Genomic DNA, 13,606 nt, shown 5'->3' with positions numbered 1-13,606 from the left:
TAGGTTTCAGCGTCCCTCCTCTGTGCCCCCATCGCTCCCGATGCAGACCATCACCATCATCTTCACCACGACACACTGAACAAAGTCTCCATGGTGTGTTTGCCCCAGAGTCACACAAGCTGCACCAAGGTAAGAATTGAGCGTTCTTCATCTACGTGTCCTGGCTCTGAGCGTGGTGCCTGATACACAGCGGGCACTTAATAAATGCTTCTCTTGAACTAAACGTATCGGTGGCACAGTAGAAAGACTGTGGAGCTGGGAACCAGCGGTGGCTGTGACTGATAGCCTCAGAACCTGCCAGCTTCGTGACTTTGGGCAAACTGTAACTGTGAGCCTCATCAGCACAAATGGGCAGAATCAGACCTCAGGTGGTTGAGAGGATTCATGAGCTAACGAAGATGCTTCCGTCAGCACAGGTGTTCCCTAGTTGTTTATAATACTAGCAGGAAACCTACGGTGAATGCTGGTGATGAATCATCAGCCCTGCAAGTGTGTGCGTGGGACACACAGCTGTTTATACACCCCCTTGAAGAACATCGCTCCACATAACACTTGAGAGAGTGATAGGGGGACAGAGGAACTGACTGTCAGTCAGAATCAGAAATGAGAATTGAATGTAGCCAGTTTGGGGGTAGTCTGCCAGATATAAACTGCCTTCCAATCCTTGTGTCTTTCCTTCAGTAACATCTTGGGCTGGGTTTCATCATTCTCAGGTTTTAAAAAAATCACTTGTACTTAAAACTTAGATCTTAAGCTTGATTTAAATCTAATATCCTCTGCTTTCCTCAGGAAGTTCAGGGTGAGGTGAGGTAAGGACATGCAATAGACTGAATGGGTTTTTGTTGTTGTTGTTTTATAAATTTATTTACTTTTTAATTTATTTTTATTTTTGGCTGCATCGGGTCTTCATTGCTGCACGCAGGCTTTCTCTAGTTGTGGTGAGCAGGGGCTACTCTTCATTGCAGTGCGTGGGCTTCTCATTGTGGTGGCTTCTCTTGTTGCAGAGCACGGGCTCTAGGCACGTGGGCTTCAGCAATTGTGGCGCGCAGGCTCAGTAGTTGTGGCTCGCAGGCTCTAGAGTGCAGGCTCAGTAGTTGTGGCACAGGGGCTTAGTTGCTTCACGGCATGTGGGATCTTCCCAGACCAGGGCTCGAACCTGTGTCCCCTGCATTGCCAGGTGGATTGTTAACCACTGCACCACCAGGGAAGCCCTAGACTGAATATTTGTGGGTCCCCAAATTCACATGTTAAATCATAATGCCCAAAGTGATGGCATTAGGAGGTGGGACCTTTGGGAGGTGATTAGGTCATGAGGGTGGAGCCCTCTTGAATGGGATTAGTGCCCTTATAAGAGAGATACCAGAGAGCTCTCTTGTCTCCTTCTGCCATTTGGGGACACAGTGAAAAGATGGCCATCTACGAACTAGCAAGCAGGCTCTCACCAGACCTCAAATCTGCTGGTGCCTTGATCTTGGACTTCCTGGCCTCCAGAACTGTGAGAAATAAATTTCTGTTGTTTGTAAGCCACCTAGTCTAGGGCATTTTTGCTATACCAGCCTGAATGGACTAAGAGAGGGAAGTTGAAAGATGCTACCTGGAACATTTCACTTTTCCTTAGAGGTTTTGGAATGGAGAGAGCGGCATAGTCTAAACTGGGAACATACCCACTCCACCCCTCTCTTTAAAGTCTGGCTCCTTTAGGGTTGGGGTGGGTGGGAGACTGAGAAAGAAGGAAGTACTGCCAAGGGTGTGTCATAACTGACAAGCTGGTGGGGGGGAGGCCTGGTCTTGATCTGAAATGCTTGTGCGAAAACTCTGAGTGTGACTCGCAGGCCTATAAGGGTTTTGGTACGTGTCAGGAGGGTGGCAGACCAGACAGAGGAAATACTCTTTGCAAATCACAGGGGCACAGGAAAGCCTACTCTGCTCAGAAGCAGACAAGCACTTGGAAATAGCCAGAGAGATACTGGTATGAAGGGCTGATAAAACAAGCAAAGGTCACAGCTCAGGAAAAAGCCCTCTCTTGTCAGGCAAAATAAGTTGGGTTTTATCCAGTAATGATGGGGATTCATGGAAGGGCATTTAGGCAGAATTGTGGCATATTGGGAAAGTCTCCCAGGTAGATCTTGAGAGGATTGGCGGGCAGGTGACCTGTCACCTGGTGTGGCTGGTGAGCTCAGCTCTGCTGCTTTGCTGAGCGTTGCCTCCCATGATGCCCTGTGCCTTCAAGCAAAGGTTCCACCTGCTGGTTCCAGGTCACTCCCCCCATGCCCACCCCTGGGGGCCTCCTTTCCAAAGCTGCCCAAGTACAGGCGGGCCAGGAAAAATGTCAGACTCACTGTTCAAAGCAGCACTTGCTGCCAGCAGAGGAAGAGAGGCCTTCCTTTTATGGAAGGCCTGGGAGTCTTCCTTGACAACAGCTCTTAGATCCTTGCTTAGTAAAAGAAGATTCCCCCCTCCCACTTTTCAAGTTCTCTCAACAGTGGCTCCCACGCAGGGCCCACCAGCTCTCTCTCTCTCTCTCTCTCTCTCTCTCTCTCTCTCTCTCACACACACACACACACACACACACACATGCACACACACACACACACGGGAAGCATGACCCCAACTCTGCTGATGGAGAGAAGTATATTGTGGGAGGTCAGAGAACTGCACTGGAACCAATGTGATGAAAGTGGTGGCCTGGTGGTGTTGGATCCACATAAAACTACACAAAACTAGGGCATCCTACCTAGAGATGATCACACTAAGTGAAGTCAGTCAGAAAGAGAAAGACAAATACCACATGATATCACTTATATCTGGAATCTAAAATATGACACAAATGAACTTATTGACAAAACAGAAACAGACTCATAGAGAACAAACTTATGGTCACCAAAGCGGAACAGGGGTGGGGAGGGATAAATTAGGAATTTGAGATTAGCAGATACAAACTACTATATATAAAACAAACAACAAGATCCTACTGTATAGCACAGGGAACTATATTCAATATCCTGTAATACACCATAATGGAGAAGAATATGAAAAAGGAATATATATATGTGTGTGTGTGTGTGTGTGTGTGTGTGTGTGTGTGTGTGTGTATATATATATATATATAACTGAATCACTTTGCCGTACACCAGAAACTAACACAACATTGTAAATCAACTATACTTCAATAAAAAATGAATTAAAAACAAACTAAGGGAGTAAAAAAAAAAACCCCAAACCAAAATACTAGCATGTCCTAGATTCCTACCCTGCCTCATACTTACCTAGTTAATTAGACAGATTATTTAACCTCTCTGAGCCTCAGTTTTCCCAACTGTAAAATAGGAACAATATCTACCTTTCAGGATGATTTTGAGAATTAGAGATAGTCTTTGTAATGTGCCTTACGTAGCATTATATAATCAGTAAAAACCATTAATGTTACTAACATTGCTGCACACATCAGCATAAGAGGACTCCCTATCCCACCTCCCACGCTAAGATGCTTTGAATCAGTTTCATTTATTACACTTGTTGAAATGCTGCTAAATTCAGAGCACTGTCATAAACATTATAGGAAATAAAATATATAAGATACTAATCATAACCTTGGGTTGTTTACAAAGGATGTGAGGATGGAACATTTTGCTTAGAGGCTAGATTTTAATAGAGGCTTCATTTATGCCTGCCTTAATGGATCTTCTCAGACTTGATTTTTAGGGCCTGTGTTTCCCCTATGGGGAAAGGAAATAAGAGAATATATTGTTCAACTTAACACTAAGACAGAAATTCTTAATACATAATGCTTTGGTGATTTTTTAAATGTGTAAGTTCTTGTGTATCTGAATGTATATGTGAGAGCAAAAGAAAGATTAAAGTTACTACAAAGAACCAGTCCAGTGATGAAGCAGGAAAAGCACCCCCCTTATTTGGACTTAGGAAGCCAATTTCTAAACGTCGGACCTTGGAGAAAACATTTGACTTCTCTGCAAATGGCAATCATAATCTGCTCTCAAATTGTGGAGGAGTCGTTGAATCCAATAAAATAATAGTCAAAATGTTTCATAAAAGAAAATGTTAAATTACTAGCAAAAGGTGATCAAGAAGTTGAACAGAAGCCAAACTTTATATGGGTGAAGGTCAGAGGGCTGGTATATGAGATGGGTAAGTCATTTCAGGCTACAGAACTTGGCAAGTGGTCCCTCCTTGTAGAGAGTAGGAGCTCAAAATTGATACCTCCATGGCCTATAGAGGGAAGAGGAGGACAGAAGACATGAGTTCTTTCTCGTCAAAGGAAGAGGCCCAGCCTCTCTCTAATACTCTCTGACGGCCCCTGGCCACTTTCCCCCATCCCTCCCACTATTGTCTTTTTCCCTTGACGCTGACATCCTCAATAAGACCATCTATAGACTGACTGGTAGGCTATTGGCTGATCACCATCTCTTCCATCAATACCTTGCACATGAAGGGCCTCAGAGGGAGTGGACACTGCATTTGAGGTTCCCATCCAAAACTCTTGTCCTTGGAGTCAGCTTTTCTAACCCATTAGAAATCTATGATAATAAGAAAAAAAATCATTAGAACTACTATGTTCCATCTCTTTTTTTCTTTTTGTTTTGTTTTTTATTTTTTTTTTCTCTTTGGCTGTACCATGTGGCATGTGGGATATTAGTTCCCCAACCAGGGATCAAACGCATGCCCCCTGCCGTGGAAGCGCAGAGTCTTAGCCACTGGACCTCCAGGGAGTTCCCTACGTTCCATCTCTTTGCTAAGTGCTTTACATGTATTACCTCATTCAATCTCCACACTAGTCCCCATGTGAGACGTTCCATTATTATCCTCATTTTACTGGTGAGGAAACCAGGGTATAAAGAATCATGTACCTGAAGTCACACAGTAATAACTGGGAGATCTGGGTCTGACACCAAAGCTCACACTCTTAGGCACACTCTTAAGTTCTACAAACTTGGAACCAAGTATGAAGTCCTTTTACCTGAAGGTCACCTTGAGGTCATTCAGGAATTCAGCCCCTTCTCTGGAAAGATGAGGTTAGAGGAAAAGATAAGGGAAACTTCTTGTTTCATATGTGATAAGAGAATCGGAGTTGGAAAGAGGAATGATGGCCTGGCGGGCGCCCTGGTGGAAAGAGCATCCTCTGAAATGGAAAGGATGCTGTCCAATCTCCCTTCTGATTCAGCTGGAAAATGATGTGATTTGGAAACCATGGGGACCCCTAATTCTGGAGGAAGATCTTCGACTGTCTCCTTTCACCTCTTTGGAATTTTGTCTCCAAAACACAGAATTGACAGTTGTCGTTAACCAGGAGAAGATGGACAGAGAGGATGAGGAAAGGAAGAAAGACATCCAGAAGCCCCCTTTTTTGGTAGTTTTTTCTTTAACTTTTCCTTCTGGCAGCAAAATAACACATCTTGTCTCAGAGAGGCTTTCATGGTGTATAATTTAAGGTCTATAAATAGACGACTGTTATTAACAAACACACACACACTCACACACACATACATCTTTCTCTCTATTCAGACATCGACAGAAATATTGCAGATAGAAGAGATAAGCTGTTTAAAATGGGAGGCACCTTTTTCTCTCCTCCACCAGCTGGATGGCTGTATCTGTCTCTTCCTCTGCCCTTACTCTCAACTCATTCTATTCTAGGTTTTATTTCCATCTCTGTTCCCTTTATGCTGCTAAACCCCACCCTTCATGTTCTTACTGTGATCTTTCTGGAACACTTGAGACTCCCCTCTAATCTTTGTGCCTGAGTCTTTCCCTCATTAGTGATCAGTCTCCTTATCCCTTTCCAAAGGCAATTTAAAACCTTATTAGAGGGCTTCCCTGGTGGTGCAGTGGTTGAGAGTCTGCCTGCCGATGCAGGGGACGCGGGTTCGTGCCCCGGTCCGGGAAGATCCTACATGCCGCAGAGCTGCTGGGCCCATGAGCCATGGCTGCTGAACCTGCGCGTCCGGAGCCTGTGCTCCGCAACGGGAGAGGCCACAGCAGTGAGAGGCCCGCGTACCACAAACAAAACAAAACAAAACAAAAAACCTTATTAGACGTCCCTAAAATTCTATCTGACACAGAACACACAGGTGTGGATACAACCACACTGGTAGAAAGAACTAGAAGACAAGGTTTTACAGAGGTTCAAAAAGAAGCTACGTCATGAAATAAAAATGACAGGAATGACCATGAAATCTGTGCGGCAGCCACTATTTATTACAGAAACATTTAAAGGAGGATCAGATCTGATGGGATAATATAAGATGATGAATTCACTGACGGTTAATATATTAAAATGCGCATTTCTATGGCATAACACAGATTCCAAAGAGCTTTTAAGTACATGATTCCTCATCGTTTTCCCTGGGATACCACGGCCAGTGAGTGGCAAAGCCAGAGCCAGCACCCAGTTTTGTGTGACCCTCAGGAAGTGTTCAGGTCTGTGTCTGGTCCCATCTTAGTCTCCATCACGATGATTTATAACTGTCTGTTTACTTGTCTTTCTTCTCCACTCTTCTTTAAGTACTTTGGTTGTATTCCCAGCACTAGATAAATGCCTGACTCAGGGAAGGAGGGTAATAAGCGTTTCTTCAATGGATGAATAAATGAATAAAGGAAAGAATGGATGGATGCTTGGATGCAAATGCCAATGTTAAACTAATAAATGGTAAACAAGGCGAAGTGTGACGTGGGACACCTCCTTGTATCACTTCACAGCATCCTGTTGGTTATGGGCCACATTGCAGCAGCAGATAAGGATCCACTTTCTCCATTCAACCATCATGGCCCCAGTCCTTGAGTCAATTCCCTTCTGTCCATTCAGACAATCTCAGCTCCTTTGTATCCCGTCTCTAACACTAGATGCATTCTGCCTTACCTTTCCTCCCATCACATACTTTAAGCTTCTTAAGTAGCCATGTCTTATTTAATTCCCTCATTCATTCATTAAAGGAGGAAAACTAATGTGAATTATAGGTCTACTATATGCCGGTCACTCTCATAACCTTAAGAGGTTATACTTTAATCTTTATTGATGAGGAAACTGAGGCTCCAGGAACTTAGATAATTTATCAGAACACATCACAGGAGCTTAATACATATTCCTTTAATGAAGGAAAGAAAGATGGTGCTGGTGATAAGCGATTGATCAGGGATTCAAGGTCAAGCCTTTCTGATTCCAAAGCCCAAGATTTCCCCAGTAGGTGATTCTCTTCCAATTCTAATTCCAATTGGAATATTGCTTTCAATTCTAAGACACCATGAAGGATTTACGAAATCACTGAATCGAAAAATCAGCCCTCAGTCTCCAGGCATCTGTAATCATAACTATAATTCTTTGAAACTATTTTAACCTTTTCTTCCAAGGAGTGTAAGGAATAATATTCATAGTGCTTATCCCTGAGGCCATTTTATTTACACACAAGGGGACTTGTTATTAGTTCCATTTTTCAGGCTAAGGCAGAGAGCTATTTCCTGTGTGACCCATGGTTACCAAGTGAGCGAGGATGACTCTGGGGGAAGAGGCTAGTTCCCCTACCAGACTCATATGCCCTGATCCTTTCACTAACCCAACAAATAAAGTTTCTTTTATTTGATTTTAAAAATATTTTAGGGGCTTCCCTGGTGGCGCAGTGGTTGAGAGTCCGCCTGCCGATGCAGGGGACATGGGTTCGTGCCCCGGTCCGGGAAGATCCCACATGCCGCGGAGCAGCTGGACCCGTGAGCCATGGCTGCTGAGCGTGCGCGTCCGGAGCCTGTGCTCCGCAACGGGAGAGGCTGCAACAGTGAGAGGCCCGCGTACTGCAAAAAAAAAAAAATTTTTTTAGTTTTCATGTCTCCAAAAGGAGACCCAGGAACTAAAATGAAGGCTGTCAGCCCTCTCTTCTCTCAGAGGCTCAGCTATCAGCCGGCACCCTCTGATGGCTTCTGAACATTGTGATCTAGAAGGATCCTGGAGCTCTGTAAAGTCCTAATAAGGCTTCTGAGAAAGCAAAGAAAGATTAAATTATTTTCTCTCCTGTTTTGGTATTAGCAATTCTCTCACATGCACTCCCCGGCTCTTCCTGTTTATTCTCCACCGGCATGCCAGGTAAATCCTACTGGTCCTTCAGAGCTCTGGGGGTACCTCACCTCCTCCAGAAAATCATCTCTGACCACAACTACCTTCTTCATGGCTGTCTTTCTGGGTCCGTTTTCATCTTGGTCAAGCCTTCTTCATTGTTACATGTGTTTTAGATTGTTAACCAGCTAGATTTCCAACTTCTTTAAGATATGAACCTAAACACTAGTGAAACTGCACCTCTTCTCGGGTGGGGCTTGAACCCAGCCAACATCCAGATTGGGGCTCAAAGCCACAATCCCTAGCTTAGGAGGGGACTGAAACCCACTGTCCTTTCATTGAAACCTCTCACCTAGTGTCAGGACTTGCTGAAGCTCAGGTTCTTCTGTCTCGGTGCAGAAAGAATTCAGCATGAGGCAAAGCAACAGGTAAAGAGTGAGTTTATTAGCATAGGATGCTTGTGAGAGACATCAGCGGGCAGGCGAGGGAGCGCAGCCCTGAGAAGAAAGAGGGCTACATTTTTGCAATCAAAGAGAAAGTGGGGAGGGGAGAAGACCACCTTCTTCGTCATTCTTGGGCAGGCGTCAAGGCTTCCATCATTAGTTCCTCCTTTGGCCCTATATGGTTTAACTGGGACTGTCATGGCGTTATTTAAATCATGTATATTAGCAAAAGGGTGGTAACATATATTAAATACGGTCATTCATCTCAGTTTTCCGTATAATGCCCCCTTTCACCTAGTTTCCTTCCCCTTTCACCTATATTTCTGTCTTGGCCACATTCAGGAATGCTACTCTTCAAGAACTATTAACTCTCTGGCTTCATGTAACGAGATTCAGCCCCCATATCTACTGTCTTGTGTTTTAACTGTCAGGGTTTGTGGCTCGAGTGTGTCTGGTGCTTGGATGCCCCTGGTCTTCCTTCAAGGTAGTGCAGACTATTGCTAGGTTACTAGATTATTTTCTTGAGTGGTCATTAGCTTACAACAGTCTTCCAAACTCCCTTAAAATTCCCTTTCTGTCTTTAATCACCTAGTGGAATTTCTAAACTGACTGTTTAATTATCCTACTCTATCCCTATCACTAGAAACACAGTAAGTGAGTAGCAGGTTAACTTCAATCCCTTGACATCTGGAAATGTACAAATGTTATGAATGGTAAACCTTTATTAACAGATTGATCTAAGCCTCTAATAATCTGAATTAACCAGAAAGAACTCTCCATTCCTCAGACTTAACAGACAAGAGACTTTGGTGTTCCTATCGACTGGGCCAGCATCTCTTTGAAAGCACGCTCTGGGCACAAGAGGTCAGGCCTAACGAGGACCTTGATCTGACATGGGGAGCAAGTGAGCCCTGGTGAGACACTCAGCCCCGCGCAGCTTATAGAGCCACGAGGGAGGGAGTGGGGCCTGAGGCTGACTCAGAGCTGCAACTATATCCAGTGCTCTGGGAAGCACACTGAATCATATCACGGCAAATTTAGGCCTGTGCTGATCAAGGCAGGAAACTCAGCACCTCCTTTCTCTCTGCAGCCTGCCAGATGCCTGACATCTAGGCCACAGTCCCTCTGCGGGGCTTCTTCCCATCCTGGAGAATGAGAGGTCGCTTGGACGGTGGGTTCCTGCAGGCGGTCTTACAACCTCGCGCCAGAGAAGGTGGCGTATTGGAGCCCGTGATCTGGCATCATTTTCTCAAGGCCGGGGCGCGTTTCGAGTACCAGTTCTTTGCCCCTTTCCCTCTTGTTCATATTTTGCTGGACACCAGTGGCCTACAGCCTTACACAGTTACAAGCCTCAGCTGCTCTCTTGGGTTTTTGAATTTTACTGTAGGAAATTATGTATTCGCTAAAAATAACATTTTAATCAAATGTCCTCTAGAACCCAACTGCACCGGGGCTGTAACATTACCAAAGAAGAGACAGGGAAGTCAAGATCTAGAATTCAAAGTCGGTTAGAACCTCCTCGTTTCCGGTCTTCAAAGCTGTAAGGAACTCCTGTCACTCCATGTCTTAAAACAAGACTATCAGGGCTTCCCTGGTGGTGCAGTGGTTAAGAATCTGCCTGCTAATGCAGGGGACACAGGTTCGAGCCCTGGTCTGGGAAGATCCCACATGCCGCTGAGCAAGCCACAACTACTGAGCCTGCGCTCTAGAGCCTGAGAGCCACAACTACTGAGCCCACATGCCACAACTATTGAAGCCCATGCTCTGCAACAAGAGAAGCCACCACAGTGAGAAGCTCGCGCACTGCAACGAAGAGTAGCTCTGCTCACCGCAACTAGAGAAAGCCCACATGCAGCAGCAAAGACCTAACACAGCCTAAATAAATAAAATCTATTTTAAAAAAAGATGTTCCTTAAAAAAAAACCAGACAAGACTATTAGATTGAAGCAGAGACTTCTTTGGAATCGTTTAGGATTACAAAACCTTCCCTTGGGGACTGTCATTTTCATACCTGGCTTTCATGCAAGGGTGAAATTATGTATGTGAAATTAACCACCAAGGCCAGGCATTGATTTAAAAACTTACAGATAATTCCTATTTCTGTTGTCAAGCGAATGTCTTATTTTTTGTTTTTGCTCTCTGTTTGTTTATGTGCATAATTTAATACATAACTGCTGAGCCTAGAAAAAGGAGCAATTGTGTCTCTATTCTTTTTTATAAAAATACTCTTTTGAAATGCTAAGAGACTGAAATATTTAAGTAAACAGAATTTTAGGATGAGAACCTAAGTGTCAAACAACAAAAAAACAAAGTAGCAATTTGCTATTCAGTAGACAGAATTCAGAGCTACCTTGCAGGAGACAAAAAATAAAAGATAAACCCGTCCTGACAACAGACCTCCCAAGCCCATCCTACAAAAAGTCTAAGTAACAACAAACAACAGCAACAATAATTTCCTTGGTTGAGACAAGCTGATCTTCCCAGACATTAATCTCATTTCTTGCCATAATCACTGAGATGGGTAGAAGTTTTCATCCCCATTTTACAGATGAGAAAATTGAGTCTCAGAGAGGTTGGATAACTTGCCTAAAGCCACACAGCTAAGTAGCAATTGGGCCAATGCTAAAAACACATCTTTTTACTTAGGGCTGTTTTCAGGACACTCTGCTGCAAGTGGAAGGCATTACAGACCTCCAATGGTCCTTTGTTTCTGGGTAAACCTAGTAGAATACCTTGCGTGGGCCTTCATTTCTGTCTTCCTCAGCCTGATGACATTTACAGGATTATTCTTTTTTTAGTTCTGTCTTGGCAAAAGTTCTATTGAAGAGGCCCTTGTAGCTTCCCTGGTGGCGCAGTGGTTGGGAATCTGCCTGCCAATGCAGGGGACACAGTTTCGAACCCTGGTCCAGGAAGATCCCACACACCACGGAGCAACTAAGCCCATGAGCCACAACTACTGAACCTGCACTCTAGAACCCACAAGCCACAACTACTGAGCCCATGTGCCACAACTACTGAAGCCTGCACACCTAGAGCCTGTGCTCCGCAACAAGAGAAGCCACTGCAATGAGAAGACGGCAATGAAGAGTAGCCCCAGCTCGCCGCAACTAGAGAAAGCCTGCGTGCAGCAACGAAGACCCAACGCACCAAAAATAAATAAATAAATAAAAGAAAAAGAAAAAAAGGAAAAAAGAAAAATGAAAGAAAAGGCCCTTGTAGAAAAAAACCTTTCCGCTAAGGATTTCAAAGCAATTTTACCCAAGGGAAAATCCAGGCCCTCAGGGGCTAAGCCGCTGTCTTCCAGGCAACATAGTAACCCTGCAAGACAAGCAAATTGTCTGATCTTCCTCCAACTTCTAATAAACCCCAGACAGGGGTCAGCAGCCCACGACAGAGATGTGCTGCTAATAGTGTGTAGGACACAGCGTCAATCACCGACAGAGCTGTCAGGCAAAAGCTCCGGTCAGGTCCTCTCCACCTCAAACCAAACGAGATACTTGTGAAAAAAAATTTAAATGGCAATATGACATACAGAGGTAAAGCATTATTGTCACCTTCATGTTTCATGAGCCCCAACAAAAACATCCTTTTTTCCCCTTTTCAAAAAAATTTTTTTGGAGAATAGTTGATTTCCAATGTTGTGTTAGTTTCAGGTGTACAGCAAAGTAAATCAGTTATACATATATCCACTCTTTTTTAGATTCTTTTCCCATATAGGTCATTACAGAGTATTGAGTAGAGTTCCCTATGCTATACAGCAGGTCTTTATTAGTTATCTATTTTATATACAGTAGTGTGTATATGTCAATCCCAATCTCCCAATTTATCCTTCCCCCCACTTCCCACCTGGTAACCATAAGTTTGCTTTCTACATCTGTAACTCTATTTCTGTTTTGTAGTTAAGTTCATATGTACCCTTTTATTAGATTCCACACATGAGCTATATCGTATGATATTTATCTTTCTCTGTCTGACTTACTTCACTCAGTATAACAATCTCTAGGTCCATCCATGTTGCTGCAAATGGCATTATTTCATTTTTTATGGCTGAGTAATATTCCATTGTATATATGTACCACACCTTCTTTATCCATTCCTCTGTCCATGGACATTTAGTCTGCTTCCATGTCCTGGTTACAGAAATACTTTTTATCTTACTTCCCCACATCCTGCTTCTGATACTTGCCTGTCCAGCCCCTGTTTTGCATATAGTAGGCGCTTAGTAAAAATGTATCGAAATTCCTATTGATCTTTACACTTAAATCCCTTCTAGGAATACTTTCAGGGGTCCTGAAAGCTGAAAATATTTCCTTAAATAACCCTTAATTTCGTCATGCCAGGAATGGATGGGGTTCACGCAGTAAACCTTCTTATAAAATCAACCCTACATACGCACTCAGGACAGTCCAGACAGTCAGAGCTGTTTGTTGTTTCTGGAATGCACCCGCTGCTTCTCACTTATCCACACACTGCTTCATTCTCTTGAATGATCCTTCACTATTCCACATATGTCTGGCAATTGTCCCCTAACACAGAACTCAGGTGTCATCTTTTCTGGGAATACTTCCCACACAAGACCCACTTGAGACTAGCCGGCATCCTACTGTAATCAGTGGTTTCCTCCTCCTCTCTGAGCGTAAGCTCGCTGAAGCCCACATCTCACTGGGCTCTGTATCCCAGCACCTAGCCCCATGCCTCGCACGTTGGTGGGGCTCAGTCTATGTTTGTAAGTGACTGCTGGGTTCCAAGATTGTTAGAAGCTGGAATGATGAATAGAAACGCCTACACAGGTAATTTTCTCCAAAAGTCTTTCTCAGATTCTGGGCATCTTCAGCTCCCAAATGGACTCCCCTGGGGTACTTCCCATGCATCCCTTACCAGGAAGTTAGCTAGGCTGTTCTTCTATGACTTCTGTGAGTCGATACCTGTATGGCATCAGCACATGGAAACTGGCATCCAGTGATGATAATGCAAACTTTTCCCCCTTTATTTAAAAAAGTTATGATGCGTGGATACAGAAAAGTACATAAAACACATGTATACAGTTTAACAAATAAATGAATAAAATAAGAGAACACCCAGATAATCCACCAGCCAGGACAAGAAA

This window comes from Pseudorca crassidens, chromosome 11 (assembly GCF_039906515.1).
Source record: "Pseudorca crassidens isolate mPseCra1 chromosome 11, mPseCra1.hap1, whole genome shotgun sequence".
NCBI lineage: Eukaryota > Metazoa > Chordata > Mammalia > Artiodactyla > Delphinidae > Pseudorca > Pseudorca crassidens.
This window is presented reverse-complemented; position numbering follows the sequence as displayed.